This window comes from Cherax quadricarinatus, chromosome 18 (assembly GCF_038502225.1).
Source record: "Cherax quadricarinatus isolate ZL_2023a chromosome 18, ASM3850222v1, whole genome shotgun sequence".
NCBI lineage: Eukaryota > Metazoa > Arthropoda > Malacostraca > Decapoda > Parastacidae > Cherax > Cherax quadricarinatus.
Window position 1 is genome coordinate 11,901,687 of NC_091309.1, and position 5,850 is coordinate 11,907,536.

Consider the following 5,850-nt stretch of genomic DNA (forward strand, 5'->3'; position numbering starts at 1 on the left):
ACATTTGTGTTGCAGTGTCCGACAGGGTGAATGTCAAAATGGTATACAATACCGACAGGTTGGTAGGTAAGACACATAGGCAACAGTTAGGCAATTTTATTCCAAAACATTTCACCTACACAGTAGGCTTCTTCAGTCGCATACAGAAAGCAGGCAGGAACAGTAGAGATGTGAAGACGATGTAATCAGTCCATCACCCTTGAAGTCGGAATAAAGTTGCCTAACTGTTGCCTATGTGTCTTACCTACCAACCTGTCAGTATTGTATACCATTTTGATATTCACCCTGTCAGACACTGCAACACAATGGCATCTTGGTACAGAAAACACCTTGGACAACTTCTTCAAGTGAGAATTGTTTGATCTGAGAGGGACGTGACCTCTCAGTGGCAGCATTCTCACTACTACTACTACTACTACTACTACCCTGCACCTCTTCTTCCGACAGTACAGTATTTAAGTCTCCGCACTGTCGCTTGATCTTCAGATAGTTCCAGACTATGGAACTGAACTTCTCCAGGCTGAGGGACTGACAACCTCAAATCTACGACTTCAAGGGTGATGAGCTGATTACATCGTCTTCACATCTCTACTGTTCCTGTCTACTTTCTGTATTCGACTGAAGAAGCCTACTGTGTAAGTGAAACTTTTCGGAATAAAGTTGCCTCACTGCTGCCTATGTGTCTTACCTACCAACCTGTCAGTATTGTATACCATTTTGATATTCACCATGTACACAAATACTTGCATGCACACATACATGTATGTATGCACAAGTATACATTCACACACACTTGACCCCTGCAACCACAACTAGGTGAGTACAAACATGTATGCACAAATACATACATACATGCATCCATGCATGCATCCACACAAGCTGTGACTTGATATCTCCAACCACAAATAGGCGAGTACACACATGCAGGCATCCACACACACACACACACACACAACGGCATGCGCATATGCACACACAGACTTGTGTGCACACACATGTACACGATACACAAGCAAGCAAATATCCAAGCACACTCCCACACATGTGGGTGTGCACAAACACACATACACACAAGAACATGTGCACACATACACACATGAATGCACACACATATAGGAGCAATGACTCAACCCCTGCAACCACAATTAAGTGAGTACACACACAAACGCACACACATGCACTCACACACACACACACAATGGATCGTAATAACATAAAGTAGAACATCCTTTACCTCACCACTGGGCTGGATAATGACAGCTGGGGGCCAGAACCGATGACTTCCTCACCTCTCCACCCTGGTGCAAGCACTGCACTGCCCAAGTGCCAGACCTCCCCTAACACCCACACTGCTACATGTCACCCCTGGTACAGTGCCACCAGTAGCAGTCAAGAAGGAGCTTGTAATGTCTACAGTACAAAGATGACTCAACACACTCACTATTGATAGGATCTTCTACATCTTGTTTGATAATAAAGCTAAAAATACAAACAAAAAATAAACAATTTACTCACAGAAAGACTAGATGAAAACATTCTTAGATATACTTTAACACTTTGATTGCAGCCCAAAATTCAAAACTTATATCTAACACATGTCAAAGAAAATTTCCACAACTGTGGGTATTCTTTCAAAAATACACTACTATTTACCACAAACAACATTTCACATTTCAATCTACCCCTTCCATGCTTATGGTATGTGTGCATGAGGCTCTATAACAGATGATCACCTAAAACCTATCATCACCTTACAAAAATCAACTATATTACAATGATCACTCAAGCTGGTTCCAAACAACACATATTTTCACTATACATACAAGTCTAAATTCGCTCAACAAACAAAATGTTCACATCTATTACTGTGCATGTTATATATTTGGGACACTAAGAATATCAACCCAACACTCAATTCTTCCTGAACAGTGGCAATAGAACACACACACAATGCAGGCATAACATATTAATGCGGCGCTTGCTTTCGACAACTTTGCTAATACTGTACAGTGGACCCCCGCATAACGATTACCTCCGAATGTGACCAATTATGTAAGTGTATTTATGTAAGCGCGTTTGTACGTGAATGTTTGGGGGTCTGAAATGGACTAATCTACTTCACAATATTTCTTATGGGAACAAATTCGGTCAGTACTGGCACCTGAACATACTTCTGGAGTGGAAAAATATCGTTAACCGGGGATCCACTGTACAGCACTTTTCAATTATATTCATGTTTATTATTTTTAGGGCTTGCCTTGCTCTTAAAATGCTTTACAGTAATTTTCAATTTTTTTTATTTATTACTCTTACTTTCCCATAATTTTTTTAGGCCTAGTGCTATTATGCACATAATAAGTGAATTATTACTGAAAAAATTAGAGGCAAGACAGAGAGTAGGATTGCAGATGAGCAAGGAGGCTTTAGAGTGGGTAGGGGATGTGTAGATCAAGTGTTTACATTGAAGTATATATGTGAACAGTATTTAGATAAAGGTAGGGAAGTTTTCATTGCATTTATGGATTTAGAAAAAACATATGATAGAGTGGATAGGGGAGCAATGTGGCAGATGTTGCAAGTGTATGGAATAGGTAGTAAGTTATTAAATGCTGTACAGAGTTTTTATGAGGATAGTGAGGCTCAGATTAGGGTGTGTAGGAGAGAGGGAGAGTACTTCTCAATAAAAGTAGGTCTTAGACAGGGATGTGTAATGTCACCATAGTTGTTTAATATATTTATAGATGGGGTTGTAAAAAAAGTAAATGCTAGGGTGTTGGGGAGAGGGGTGGGATTAAATTATGGGGAATCAAATACAAAATGGGAGTTGACACAGTTACTTTTTGCTGATGATACTGTGCTTATGGGAGATTCTAAAGAAAAATTGCAAAGGTTAGGTAGAGAGTTGAAAGTGAACACAGATAAGAGTAAGGTGATGAGGGTATCAAATGATTTAGATAAAGAAAAACTGGATATCACATTGGAGAGAGGGAGTATGGAATAAGTGAATGTTTTCACATATTCCATACGTGACGTGTCAGCGGATGGGTTTATGAAGGATGAGGCTAACCAAAGAATTGATGAAGGAAAAAAGGTGAGTGGTGCATTGAGGTGTCTGTGGAGAAAAAAAATGTTATCCATGGAGGCAAAGAAGGGAATGTATGAAAATATAGTGGTATCAACACTCTTACATGGGTGTGAAGCTTGGGTTGCAAATGCTGCAGCAAACAGGCAGCTGGAGGCAGTGGAGATGTCCTGTCTAAGGGCAATGTGTAGTGTAAATATTACTCAGAGAATTCAGAGTGTGGAAATTAGGAGGTGTGGAGTTACTAAAAGTATTAGTCAGAGGGCTGAAGAGGGGTTGTTGTGGTGGTTTGGGCATTTAGAGAGAATGGATCAAAGTAGAATGACTTGGAGAGCGTATAAATCTGTAGGGGAAGGAAGGCGGGGTAGGGGGTCGTCCTCGAAAAGGTTGGAGGGAGGGGGTAAAGGAGGTTTTGTGGGAGAGGGGCTTGGACTTCCAGCAAGCATGTGTTAGCGTGTTAGATAGGAGTGAATCGAGACGAATGGTTTTTGGAACCTGATGAGCTGTTGAGGCGTGAGCAGGGTAATATTTTGTGAAGGGATTCAGGGAAACTAGTTAGCCATATTTGAGTTCTGGAAATGGGAAGTACAATGCCTGCACTTTAAAGGAGGGGTTTGAGATACTGGCAGTTTGGAGGGATATCTAATACTGTCGTATGTGAGCACCTCTACAGAGACAGTGATTATGTATGAATGAGGTGAAATTGTTGAATGATGATGAAAGTATTTTTCTTTTTGGGGAGTTTCTTTTTGAGTCACCCTGCCTTGATGGGAGACGACCCTCGTGTTGAAAAAAAAAAATGAAAAAAAGAGGCCATGATTTGCTTGAAGGCAATACAGCCTCTCCTCACTTAGCAATGTACTCGTTAACCAACGTCTTGGACTTACAACAGGCTCTCTGACCAGTATGCATGCCTAAATAATGTACATTAGTGCTGATTTCCTCTATTCTGTTTATTACAATATACGTACAGTGGAACCTCGATTTTCATTTGCCCTGGTTTGCGCCGAATTCGGTTTTCAACGACTTTTCGTCAAAATTTTGTACCAGTTGTTGTTCATCACCTCGATTCTCATCCGCCGTACCGAACGTGTCCGCCTGAACGTGCCGATAAAAAGCATCCCACACACACATTCTGAGTCAGTTTGGCTTTGTTTCTCATCGAGTGAACATTACCCTGCGCATTCATATAAAACATTTTGTAATAATCAACATTTTTTGTGCTTGTTAATTGAGTGCGACTGCTAAATAAGCCACTATGGGGCCAAAGAAAGTTCCTAGTGCCAGCCCTTTGATAAAGAAGGTGAGAAACATGACAGAATTCACGAACTGGTAGCAAAGTATGAAAGTGATGTATGTGTGGTTGATCTTGTCAGGACAATGACAATGCCTTGTCCCATTTTAGGCAAATCTTAAAGACACTAGAAACAAACCTCTCTGAACAGATTTTTTGTGACAGGGGTCCAGTGACTCAAGCTGGTCCTAGTGCCAGTAGAAGACAAAGAAGGGAAGTAACCCCAGATAGGGACTTGATACCTGAAATCCTTATGGAAGGGGATTCCCCATTCAAACAATAACCTCTCCTCCCTCTCCCCTCCTTGCCATCTTCCATACACCAACAAAAGTCTTCAATAAAGGTAAAAGTTATGTTAAATGTTCATTTATCCATTTCATTAGTCCTTTATATTTATTTCTCATTGTTTTCTGAATGTAAAACTATAGTTATTCTCTATAATATATATTTTTTTGTTAACACTTTTGGGTGTCTGGAACGGACTAATTGGATTTACATTATTTCTTATGGGAAATGTTGCTTCAGTTTTCATCGAATTTAGTTTTTGTCAGACTTTCTGCAATGAATTAAAGACAAAACCCAAGGTTCCACTACAGTACACTACTGTATAAACATTTAAAAATACAGTGGTCCCTCATTTTTCGTAATTAATCCGTTCCTGGAGCCGTTACTATAAACGAAATTTACGATTTACGAATCAATTTTCCCCATAAGAAATAATGTAAATACAATTAATCCATTCCTGACACCCAGAAGTATTAAAACAAAAATTTTTTTTACATGAAATATACATGTAGTACATAAACAATACAATGGGAAATGATGAATGAAACATTAACAGCATAACACTTACCTTTATTGGAGATTCTTCTTAGTGCATGGGAGACTGGAGGAGGAGAGAAAGTGGATTGTTTATAGTTTGGAAGTGGAATTCCCTTCCAGCAACACCTCAGGTACCAATTGCTTTTCTGGGGTTGCTTGTCTTCTCTGTTTCTTAATGCCACTAGGACCACCTTGAGAGTCACTGGAGTCCTGTCTCGCAAAATAACTGTGGAGAGAGCTCTGTTTCTGGCATCTCTTTAACACTTCCCTAAAATGGCCCAAGACTTTGTCACTGTACATGTTGCCAATATGGCTTGCAACAACCTTGTAAGGGTGATGTTTCTCCATAAAGCTTTCCATCTTACCCCACATAGTAAAAATCTCTTTAATTTCTGAAGAAGGCACCTTCTTCCATCTCTCTTCCTCCTCCTCTGCAGCAAGATTCTGAGCTGCGATGTGTTGCTCTTCCTGCTGAAGCTCTTGCAGCTCCTCAGTGGTGAGCTCTTCATTGTAGTCTTCCACCAATTCTTCCACATCCTCCAAACTCACATCCAACCCCATGGAACTCTCCAGTGCCACAATTAATTTTACAACAGACATAGGCTCATTAGGGTCAGTTCCAAACCCTTCAAAATCCCTCTTGTCGACACAA